The sequence below is a fragment of the Staurois parvus genome, unplaced genomic scaffold, assembly GCF_062004578.1.
Source record: "Staurois parvus isolate SC_StPar_1 unplaced genomic scaffold, SC_StPar_1.0 ptg000588l, whole genome shotgun sequence".
NCBI classification, from domain to species: Eukaryota; Metazoa; Chordata; class Amphibia; order Anura; family Ranidae; genus Staurois; species Staurois parvus.
The window spans coordinates 119,689-132,323 of record NW_028318384.1 but is presented as its reverse complement, the minus strand read 5'-3'; the positions used below and the strand labels follow the sequence as shown (position 1 = coordinate 132,323).

Below are 12,635 nucleotides of genomic sequence, written 5' to 3'. Positions count from 1 at the left end.
GTTGAAAGAACTATCAAGGAATTTGTTCTCTGATAGATCTTACTTTGCCTTATGAGAACATGTAGAGCTTATTAGCCACTATCAAAACATACTTTAGAGTATCATAAACAAGTTCTCCTGGCAGACTGAAGCAATGACAGCATTCCGCTAAGTATAAATGCATTGCTTTCACCTGGAGAAAATATCCAGACTATATGATTGCCATACATTTCAATGTAGAAAGGATAGTATCTCTATGCTAGTTATAGTGCAACTCCAGCTTCCAAAGGCATTTTAAATATTCAACGCCCAGCACACGGTAAACTAATAAAGTAGCTCATACTGCAATGCTCATTCTCCACCCTTGAGCTGTCCCCAACAGATTCACTGTCTGCCTTATTGTCTTCTGGAATACTTCATATGGGACAAAATGCGTAGGATGGAGCTTCTTGCTGAATCCATACCAGAAGCGACCTAGATGTTATTGCTGTTCACTGGCTAATGCAGTATTTCAAAGCGCAATACTGTTTTTATTATATGTGAGTGCAATATTTTACATAATAAAAGTACCAGAAATTTTTTCTATGCCATGTGGGGCATTTTATTTTTTATATTGTTTGTTTTTCCTCTGAGTTCATGCTGCTGTGGACTGGAGGTGGTGGTTTGAGAACGCTGATGTGTGATGGTTTCGTGGAGGAGATAGAGAGACGCTATTGATGTCTAATTGCATTGCCTATGACTTCTTTTTAATTAGGGGGTTATAGCTATATGGTAAGACTGTAGACCTCTGGCTCTGAGGAAGAGGTACAACCTCGAAACGCATCAGACACCAGCTATCCAGAGGTCTACAGTCCCCCACCAGACCACCTTCAGGGGTTTTGGACCACATTGCATCCTTTGTGACATACTTTCCATTTGATTTTATTTCTCTTGTGAGTATTTTACAATTTATAATAAATCTAATTTTTATAGGTAATGCACTAGGCCTGTGCACCCCCTCTTTGTTTCTTATATACTATCTGGGTGATGGTTTGGATACGCTTGGCACCTTTCTTGGATGAGAAGAATTATCTTGTTTGTACATTTAAAAGGAACTTTATTTTTTCCTAACTTTTGGGGACTTTGTGCAAGTTTCACATACGCTTTTCAATCATTTATTTTTCATTTTTAGGAAATATTTGGATGAGTTTGAATATTTATATATTATCAGATAACTTCAATGTGTTAATTTTTTATTTATTGATATGAGCTAATATTATAATTCATTTTCTAACATAACACTGAAGGTTTTGTACTTCTGTTCTAAGGTTTTAGATACCCTGCATTGAGAGGGTCAGTTTAGGGAGATTGAAAACTTTTAAAAGTACATAATTATGTCAAAGCTTATAATCAATATTTACATACACTTTAAAATGCATATGGTGTATATATTAGATGTGTAGTTTTTTTTCTTATGAAATTGTATTATTTTATATTTAAATATTTTTATTGAAGGATTTTAACATACAGATAGATGTATATTAACATTAACATGGAGGAGGTTTACAATCAGTTAATACAGTTGACAGATACGAAAAAGATCCCCACCATTTGGCTGAGGTAACTGCAGACTTATGTCACCTTTACATGTGAGGTATGCTCGGTGTGGTGTGAACCATGCTTAGGTAGCAGTTAGGTACAAATAGAAGAAGGGGCAGGGGGTGAGGGTGGGGGAGGGAAAAAAAGGGGGGGGCACCAGTCAGGTGTATAGATCATAGTGTGGTGTTATTCTGTAGTTATCATTTTATTGAACAATTAGGGTTTTTTAACCATCGAGACCATTGAAATTTAAATTTGTGGTAGGAGGAGTTGTGGACGGCTGTTCTTCTTTCCATCTCACATTGAAGGTTAAGGTCAGATATGAGAAGTGAAAGAGAGGGAGTTTTGGTGGATCTCCATAGTTTAGTAATGTTAATTTTTGCGGCTGCTAATGTGTGAATAATGATGGTGCGTGAGTCTGTAGGAAATTTATCTATTCCTATGTGTAGGAGAGCAAGAGCGGGGTTTGGAGTCATTGGTGTTTCAGTGATTGAGGAGATCAGTTCAAAGACTCTATTCCAGTAGGATTTGAGGGATTTACATGTCTAAAGTAAGTGAAGAAGTGATCCTGTGTCTCCGCATTGTCTCCAGCAAGTAGGTGAGTGCTGAGGGTAAAACAAGGCTAGTTTAACAGGCGTTAGATACCACTAGTGTAAAATTTTCATGTATGTTTCCCAGTGGGAACTACATCTAGAGGCTTTGTGGGTGATAGTGAACGTTCTTTCCCAAGTATGTGGGCGTATTGGTTGAAGAAGGATTTTTTCCCAATTGGTTAGGGAGCTAGTGTGCAGAGTAAATTGTGCTTCGGTTATAAGCGTATAGAAGGTTGAGATTCCTTTCTTTGGATATTGTGCCTTATGAAAGAAGTGGTATGAGATTGCAGGAATTGTTATTTCAAGTGGTATATTTGTTTTGAGTAGGGAATGGGCTATTCGTATGTAGGTAAAGTTTTCTTTGTCAGGGAGGTGGAATTTCTTTTGGATAGTGGAAAAGGAGTCTGGTTTGTGTTTAGTGTATAAATCTTGGATATGAGATATGCCTCGATTCTCCCATGGTGTTAGATTTAGGGATGGAGTGATGAAGTGTAAGGTGGAAATTGGCGTAGGGATTCGTTTATTGTCTGTATCTATCTGGTTGTAGGTTAAAAGGTCATACCAGGCGTGTAAGGAGGCTTGTATACAAGGATGTTTGTGTTGGGGTTTAGGTTGAGATGCTTGGGGTAGGAACAGCATTTTTGTAATTGTGTGCGGTAGGTGTGGGGAGGTTTCCATGGTGGTCCAAGTTTTTTCATTAGTAGGATGCCTCCGGAAAAAGAGCTGGTCTAGCAAGGTGGCGTGGTAGTATGATTTTAAGTGTGGGAGACTGGCTCCTTCTCTAGAGGCTGGGTGTATTAGGAGGCTTGTGGTACATCTGGGTTTCTTTGAGTTCCAGATGAATCTGGCTAATATTGCTTGGAGATTGGAAAAGAAGGTGCTGGGAACTGGGATAGGGAGTGTGCGAAAAATATAAAGTATTTTGGGAAGTATGCACATTTTTAAAGTTGCTATTCTGCCCATTGTCGACAGAGTTGATGTACATAGATTCTTGAGTTCTTTTGGGATGGTTTCAAGTAGCAGTTTGTGGTTGGCAGTATAAAGTTGGTTAGTTGTAGTGGTGAGTTTAATCCCTAATTAAGGCATGCTGTGTTGTTCCCAAGTGTACGGGAAGTGTTTAGTGAGTATATTCTTGATCTTGGTGGGTGTATAGAGATTTAAGATAGATGATTTGGGTTCATTGAGTTTGTAGTAAGAGACTTATGAATATGTGTATGTATGGGTTGGAGCGATTTATAGGGATTTGTGATCATTAGGATGATATCGTCCGCAAAAAGGCTGATTTTGTGTTCTTTTTTAAGGTGAGTAATTCCAGTGAATGTTGGGTCATCTCTAAGTTTAGATGCTAACGGTTCAATGAGTAAGGTAAGAATTATGAGGGATAGGGGGCATCCCTGTCTGGTGCTGTTGGATATATAAAAGGGTTGTGAAAGTGTGCCATTGGTTAGAACTTTGGCAGAAGGGTTGGAATAGAGTGATAGGATTGCCGATAACATCCAGTCTGTAATTTCAAATTTTAGGAGTGTAAGTTTCATGAATTGTCAATGAATTCGGTCAAATGCTTTTTCTGTATCTAGTGATAAGAGTAAGGAGGGTTGGCTAGTGGATTCAAGATTGTGTAGGAGGGATATGATTTGTCTGGTAGCGTCTTGTGCTTGTCGGCCAGGGATAAATCCTACTTGGTCTGGGTGGATTAATGTAGGTAGGTGGGGGAGTAATCTTTGGACAATTATTTTGGCGTATAGTTTTATATCTGTGTTTAGTAGTGAGATTGGTCTGTAGTTCTGGACCAATTGGGGATCTTTAGTTGTGATTATTGATTGTAGCATTTCGGTAGGAAATTTACCCGTAGAGGCAATGTGGTTATATTGGACAGTTAGATGTGGTGAGAGATTGGGTGCGAATATTTTGTAGAATTCATTCGTGAAACCATCATTTCCTGGCGATTTTTTTAGAGGTAGGGTTTTTATAGTTTTTTCTACCTCTACAGGTGAAATCGGTATGGAGAGAGATGTGAGTCGAGATGGTGTGAGTCGAGGAAGGTTGGTGGTAGCTAGAAAGTTTTGAATGGATATAGTCGTCGGTTGGGTTGTGATTGGGTCGTCTTTAATATTGTATACATTTTGGTAATAGGTCGCAAAAGCGTTGGCTATGTCTTGTGGGTTTGTAAGCGGGGTGTGTGTGGTTGGGTGTTGGATTGTGGAGATTTTAGATTTGAGTCGTTTTTGTTTAATGATTTTCGTTAAGAGTGAGTTTGCTTTGTTACCGAGTGCGTAAAATTTGGATTTTGTTTTTTGGAGGATAATGTCATATTTGTGGAGTAAGATAGTGCACAGTTTGTTTCTGTGTAGGGTCAAGGCTGCGGATGTGGAGGGATTTGGGTTTTTTTTGTTGATTTCTTCATTTAGTTTGATGGAGGTTAATAATTGATTGATTTGTTGGGACCGTTGCCTATTGATACAGGAGTTTAGTTGTATGAGGATACCTCTCATGTAAGCCTTGTAAGCCATATTGTGGTGATAGAAATGTCGGGAGTAGAATTACTGTCAAAAAATAAATTGTGGGCTTCTAACAGGTGTTTCTGGTTTTCTGGGTTCTTCAGGATTGTAGAGTTTAGTCTCCAGATGGGCGGGATTGCTGAGTGTTGATTGTTGTCTAAGGATATGTTGATTGGAACGTGGTATGACCAGGTTATGGTGCCGATTGTGGACAATATCACGTGTTGTAATGTCCATTTGTATGTGATGAAAAAATCGATTCTGGAGTAGGAGAGGTGGGAAGGGGAGTAGTAGGTGTAGTCTCTCTCATTGCCGTGGTGACATCTCCAGATGTCGTAAAAATCGTGGTTGTGCAGAAAGTGGTTGAAATTTAGTTTAGGGGATCTTTTGTTGGACGACGAATCTAAGAGAGGGTTGCCAATAACGTTGAAGTCTCCGCCAATGATGAGTCTGCCTTGTTTATGAGTCGAGATGATAGTGTATAGCTTGTGGTAAAATTGCATCTGATTGTTGTTAGGACCGTAAATATTTACTAGAGTGTAGATAATGTCATTGATTTGGCAAACTAGGATATGGTAGCGACTGTGCGGGTCGGCGATTTCTGAAATGTTTCGGAATTGAACAGAATCTCTTATAGCTGTAATGACACCGTTCTTTTTCTTGAGATTAGTAGCCATATAGATATGTGAGAATCGATGGAGTTGTAGCCTGGGGGTCTTGTTTGTAGCGAAGTGGGTTTCCTGTAAGAAGAGTATGTTGGCCTGGAACATTCAGGTTTCTTTTTGAAGCATCGATCTTTTGAAGGGAGAATTTAAGCCACGTACATTGAGAGATGTAATATTAATCATTATGTAAATCTCGTGTTTGGTGAAAAAAATTATTGAGTTGTTGTTTGAGAAAATCGCGATTGGATGAATGCAGCTAGGAGAAGGAGGGTGTTGTCAACGTTATGATACAGACTAGGCTCGATCGAGGAATTAGGGTGAGTATTCCAGAAAAGTTTGTTGATGGTGAATACTGAAGTGTAGATGATTGACTGGTGGTACCAAGGGAGGAAAGGAAAGGGGAGGTAGAAAAAGATAAAAAAAAAACTTATAATGCAAGTGACCTGAGTAGCTTGACTTGCTACTTCAGAACTGGGGGGTTTGAACAGGCTTTGACCATGAAAAAGGTCATGTCAAACATTTTCTTGTAACATGAACATTGTCGGAACATGGCCGATCGCCAGAAAATAGTAGATCGGGATATAACATCCGAGATGAAGTATAGGTGCTGCATAAAAAGTGTGCTGCGTTGCTTATTATTCTGCCTCCATATGTTGGACATTGGTAGGTGTAGATTGCTGTGTGTCCGAGGATAGTATGTTCCAAGCTTTAAGTAGGTCTAGGCCCGCTTCGAGGGTTTTGATTGTGAAGATTCTGCCTTGTTGCTTCACGGTTAGCTTCGTGGGAAAAGCCCATTGATAGCCTATGCCATGGTTTCTTAGGGCTTTGGTGATAGTAATAATTTTTTTCCTGTTAAGGCCTTTGACAGGTCTGCAAATGGTCGGATATTCGCATGTGAAGGTGGGAGCGGAGGTGGGTTTCTGGCTGCCAACATAATTTTTTCTTTAATATGGTAGAAATGTATACGCGCCAGAACATCTCTTGGGATAGATGCTGACAGAAATGAAGGTTTAGGTAGTCGGTGGGCTCAGTCGATCGCAAGCTCCATGTCAGAAAGCGGTGGGATGAGGAGTTTAATATATTGCTGTATATAGGGTAGCAGTGCCTCGTTAGTGATGTTTTCGGGGATGCCTCTGAATTTGATATTGTTATGCCTTGATCGATCTTCCAGATCGGCTAGTTTCAGATTGATTTGTTCGATGTCGGAGGAATGTGCATCAATCAGGTCATTATGTGCCGTAATTATTTCTCCCATTCTAGCCTCAATATGGAGTAATCTGTGTTCTTGTTGCTGAACCACGTTAGTGATTTTGGCTAGTGATGACGATATATCGTTATGCAGGGTTTGTCTGAGTGATGAAAGCATGTTTTTCATGCATAACTCAGTGATGGGCTGATCTGACGCAGGGAATGCTTCTATGTCAGGCAGGTCAGTATTAAGCTGAGGTGACGGATGGCTTAGGGCCTGGTAGGTAAAAGGCTGTTCGGGGTCAAGCCGCGGCCTAGACTTAGCTGGGCTGCTAGTGGTGGTGGACATAGGGGGTGATGACTCACCAGGGTCCCCTGGATACAGCGGGTATTGCAGTCTGCGATCCGTCTGCTGGGCTGTGTGGTCCCTCTCATGGCTGCCGCCGCTTCTCAGATCACTGCAGCCGGCGCCATCTTGGATCCCTACTGTGACAGAAGGGAAGAATTGTGTCAGTTTTCCCGGTTGCCCCGGGGTTTTTCTCCTGCGGGGCATAGCTGAGAAGGTCCGGGCACACTGTCTGATGCTTGCTGTGGGGTTTATATCCCTTGGGGCCGGTGTGAGACGTGCTTGTTCTGGCGGGTGGACGGAGCTGTCAGCAATGCACGTCCATCCAGGAGCCAGCAGCGCATGCGCCCCTGAAATTGTATTATCTTATACAGTATAACAGATGCATTTAATTAATATATGTATAAAACTCAGAATACAGAGGAAAAATGCATTGGGTGAAAAAACAAAGATGTGAAAAGCGACATTGACCATATTTGGGTGAAATTTCAAATGTATTTAAAGTTACTCTATCAACATAATATTAAAACAGAGGGAAAATTGTGCCCACTTAGCTGGTGCCTCTGTGGCTGAAGTTGCCAATTTATTTGCCGTGTTGCGAGGTACAGTATCAAAGGTTATGATGGCATATACAGTTTCCGGGAAAACACCGTCTGATAAGCATACTGTAAGCGACAAAAGAGACAAAAGGACATTGCTCAGGATTGTGACCCGAAATAAGAAAACAACTGCTGCAAAATAGACTGCAGAGCTCAATCTCGGTCTTCATGGGACTGAGATTGAGCTCTGCAGTTACTTTTGCAGCAGTTGTTTTCTTATTCCGGGTAACAGTCCTGTGCAGTGTCTTTTTGTCTCTTCAGGTGAGTTGACCATGTTGACTGTGCTTATGCTTATCAGATAATGTTTTCCTGGAAACTGTATATCAGTGTTGGCAACCATCAGTATTTTTGCTGACAGCCAGTAAAAAATGGTAATTTTTGTCCTGCTAGTAAATGCAAGTGACAGGAAAAGGTTGCCAGATAAAAATACGGCTATGGCGCTCAATTCGGAACTGTGCATGCTCAGTTCTGGTCCGGAGCTGGCCGAAACTATCCAAGTGCCTGCTACAGTGTGTTTGGGGGAGGATCTAGTGGAAGTGGTGCCTGAGTGAGTCGAATGATGTCATGGTGCAAGAGAGCTGAGCAGAGGGGCCAAAGCCTCATGTGTGGGTCTGTGGGATGGGAGCAAGGCAAGACAGGAGTGGGACTGTCAGTGCTGTTTGGACTGAAGTGGACGGAAGGGTCCACCTGTCTGTCTCAGAAGAGGACATGTCATGAGGCGTCATCATCATCTGTGCTGCTGTACACTGTTGCCAGTGTCCTTGTGAGAGTCAATTTCATGTGTGTGTGTCTGCCCATTCAAATTTCTTGCCCTCCTGAGCTACTTACTTACTATATAGAAAATAAAATAAGAAATATGTTTTTTGCCTTAATATCTACCTTAAATCAATTGCTAATTGCATATTGTACTTGTTTGTAATGTAAATACTGTAATTTGTACTGAAAAATGACATTTTTTAAATTTTGGAAAAGCATAGCTCTGCCAGTAAAATTTGGGTGTCATTTCAGTGAATTTAAATTTGGTAGGTTGGCAACACTGCTGTATATGCTGTCATAACCTTTGATACTGTACCTCGTGACATGGCAAATAAATTGGCAACTTCAGTCACAGAGAGAACAGCTAAGTGGGCACCAACAATTTTCCCTCTTTGAAGCTCAGTTCGTTCTGACATGTATTGCTAGCAGAGTATGCAGTGAATGACAAAAGTCATGCAAATCATGTAGTGTTTCCATTTTTTGTCTAACCCCTGTACATTTACCATGATGGACTGTCTCAATGGCTTTGCCTTATCAGAATGGGGCAGAGAAAGAGCACTGAAAGCTATTGCACCTCTAGATACCTGCTCTTTATAACTGGCTGCAGCTTTTTTTTTTTTTTCATTAAAGTGTGAATCCTTATGTGTAGAATACTGAAAATCCCATACAATTTTTCCACCATTGAGGGTTCCCCTATGTTTGGAAGAAAGAGTTTTGAGTTGAGTGCCAGTTTTTCTACAAGCTAAGTTCATTCATGGAGTTGCCTGCCTTTGTTCTTTACTTAATGTATATTATCTATATTATGTATACTATTGAAAGTCAAGTGGCATGATGGGTACTTTTGGTGCTATCTAAAGGATGCACCTTCTTACCTAAATTTTTAAATCTTACCTTTTCTCACTGTCATTTTACAATTTCCTTCAATTAGGACTTCACTTTACTTCACAAACCTAAATGATTCCAAAATCCATAACACAAACACACACACATAAATGGTTTGATTTACTAAAGGCAAATGGACTGTACACTTTGCAAAGTGCAATTGCACTCTGCAAGTGCCATTGCTCCAGACCTTAGTAAATGAGGTAAAGCTCCCCAAGATTGGCAAAGAATAGCTGATCACGTACAAGGAAATTGAAAAAAACCCAGCATTTTTGCTTGCACATGATTGGATGATGGAAGTCAGCAGAGCTTCTGCTCATTAACGAAGCTCTGGAGCACTGTCACTTGTGGAGTTCAACTGCACTTTGCGAAATGCACAACCTATCTACCTTTAGTAAATCAACTCCACACTCTTTTAAAGTCACATTGCTGGAATTCTCTAAAGAATTACATTAGCACTGCGTACATCTTTTGCAAAACACAAAAATATATTAATGATTTAAATTTCTTGCATGTAACAGCAAGACTTGAAGTTAATCACTGACATAAAACCAATATGAAACATGAGCTTTAACTTATTTTAATATGATTACTTTTTAAAGTTTTTAATTCAGCCAACACAAAGTAGCTTAATGCCTATGGATAGTTTTAATAATAATTTTGCAGGCTACTATGGACAGTTTGTTTATTGAGATATAATTGGAAAATAAAAGGACTGCATTATTATTTAGAATGGAAAACATATGTTGAACAATGTATACAGTTCTCAAATAGATGGTGTTCAAATAGTTCATATCATATTAATTACAGAACATATGGGTAATATAAGGTAAATGTACTATTCAGGAAAAACTAAAAAAACAACCTGTGAAATTGATACAGGGAACACGACTTACCTGGCCAGAGTTCCTGTTTTTTATCCCATACATGCCAACACTTGCATTGTTCAAAACAATCAGGTATAAGCACCATCCTGCTCTTACAATGAACAAACTAATCATTGCTGATCCTGTCCACCATACGTTTGTGAAATTTAGTAGATAGTTTATCATTGGAGGGCACATTATCCCACAGCATCCTCCATTGTGTCCTCTGCTTTTCACCCACCGCTGTTCCTGGGCGTCCTTTTCCACAACACCTACCTCCCTAATTCCTGCAGCCCCACCACAGGTCTTGATTTAGCTCCCTGTACTGTCAAAACTGCTGCAGTTCATTCCCAAGCAGGGGCGGACTGACCATTTGGAAACTCGGGCACTGCCCGAGGGCCCGGGGTCAGTAGGGGGCCCCATGAGATGCCCCTGGTACCTTTTTCATAGGCTTTTTTGAGTTTGGGCAAGGACACAGGGGCCCCATGATCCCCTATTGCCCGGGGGCCCCATGAGTTGTCAGTCCGCCCCTGGTCCCAAGGCAATATAGAGCAGTGATATAGGCCTGCAGCTCCGATCTCAGACTTAAACTGTGGATAAGGTGAAGTGATACAGCTTCTGATGTGAACAATTTTGCAATGTATATTGGTCCAGCATTCCTTTAATAGTGTACAGAAGGCTTGAGTTATAAACAGTGCAAAGATTAAATGGCATGCTTTAATGAAGTATCTTAGAGCAGAGGATAGTATGGAGTGTAATCTTATTTTTAGTTTTAATAAGTTAGCTTTAATGGTGGTAATACATGTATAATGAATTTAATAAGATTTAATAGGACTTCATAATTAATGCACTCAGGACATTTACAGTCTGCTGGAGTAAAAGATTTACTGTCAAACAAGTCTATCGCTTCTCTAAGGGAAAAGTGTATGAACAAGCAGGGCACACTCACAGGTGGTGGTTTACTAACCATCTGCTTCTTCACAGCAAGTGCATTCAAACCACGCAGGTTTACATTAGAATAATTAAAAGGAAGTACATTATCAGTGCACCATGAGCTGAGAGTTAGAACTGGCTTCTTCGGTTAAGCAGAACTCCATTCAAATATAATGCTCTGTCTTTAACAAACATGCATTCCAAAAAGAGCTCAATGCGAAGACTTTTTAGGTGCCCCAAAGAGAAACACAATTCCAAAAAGAGCTCAGATACTATATAACAAAGCTGCAACAGTCATGTTTTACCTGTGATGCTAGGATTTGTTTAGGTCTCATTTTTGGCTAGCACTAGCCATTAGAAAATGTATTTATTAGATCCATTAGATTCATTTATGAAATAATTTTTTTTTTTATAGTGTTTATTATTAACAAAACATACAAAATACAATATCCAACAGTACCCTCAAAAGCGAAGCTTCAAAATAAATTTACAAAACTAATTTGGAAATTGCTTTACTCTCTCATCTCACCATCTTCTTCCTCTTCTTCTACTCCACGTATATACAACACATTATTACACCTTATTAGAACTTCTCCAAGATGTCCAGACAATGCTCCATCAATATACTCTTCTGTATTGGCGAGCTAAATGTTCATGTAGCCATCCACAGAGACCAGGTATCCCTTGTATTCCATACCCCACTTCAGTTTCACCATTACTGGCTTACCAGTAAGGGCATTAAGGAATGGTTTTGGGTTTAGTGACAAACTCATTCCGCTGCTGAAGCCACCGCTGATCTACAGACCAGTGAAACAAAGAAAAACATTTCCCCAAGGAAATTCAGAGAATACACCGCTCGAGAGAGCAGGAAATGGCTATGAAATACATTTTTAACTATATGTACAGTGAGGAACAGAAGTATTTGAACACCCTGCAATTTTGCAAGTTCTCCCTCTTAGAAATCATGGAAGGGTCTGAAATTCACATTGTAGGTGCATTCCCACTCTGAGAGACAGAATTAAAAAAAAAATCAGGAAATCACATTGTATGATTTTTAAAGAATTTATTTGTCTTGCACTGCTGAACATAAGTATTTGAACACCTAAGAAACAGCAAGAATTCTGTCTCTCAAAGACCTGTTACTCTGCCTTTAAAAAGTCCACCTCTACTCCACTCATTAATCTAGCTTAGTAGCACCTGTCTGAGCTCTTTAAAGACACCTGTCCACCCCACAGTCAGTCAGACGCTAACTACTACCATGGGCAAGACCAAAGAGCTGTCAAAAGACACCAGAGACAAAATTGTGGACCTACACAAGGCTGGAAAGGGCTACGTGGCAATAGCCAAGCAGCTTGGTGAAAATAGATCAACTGTTGGAGCAATTGTTAGAAAATGGAAGAGGCTACAGATGACTGTCAGTCTCCCTCGGACTGGGGCTCCATGCAAGATCTCACCTTGTGGGGTATCACTGATGATAACAAAGGTGAGGAATCAGTCCAGAACTACAAGGGAGGAGCTGGTCAATGACATGAAGAGAGCTGGGAGCACAGTTTCAAAGGTCACTGTCGGTAGAACACTACGCCGTCATGGTTTCAAATCATGCATTGCACGGAAGGTTCCCCTGCTCAAGTCATCACATGTCCAGGCCCGTCTGAAGTTTGCCAATGACCATTTGGATGATCCACAGGAGGCATGGGAGAAAGTAATGTGGTCAGGTGAGACCAAAGTAGAACTTTTTGGTCTAAACTTCAC

At 40.4% G+C, this 12,635-nt stretch overlaps 1 pseudogene; it reads right to left on the bottom strand.

Annotated features, from left to right (window-relative positions):
- Nucleotides 1–11,379: 11,379 nt before the first annotated feature.
- LOC149449998 (small nuclear ribonucleoprotein F pseudogene) lies at nt 11,380–11,679 on the bottom strand (annotated as a pseudogene).
- Nucleotides 11,680–12,635: the final 956 nt, after the last annotated feature.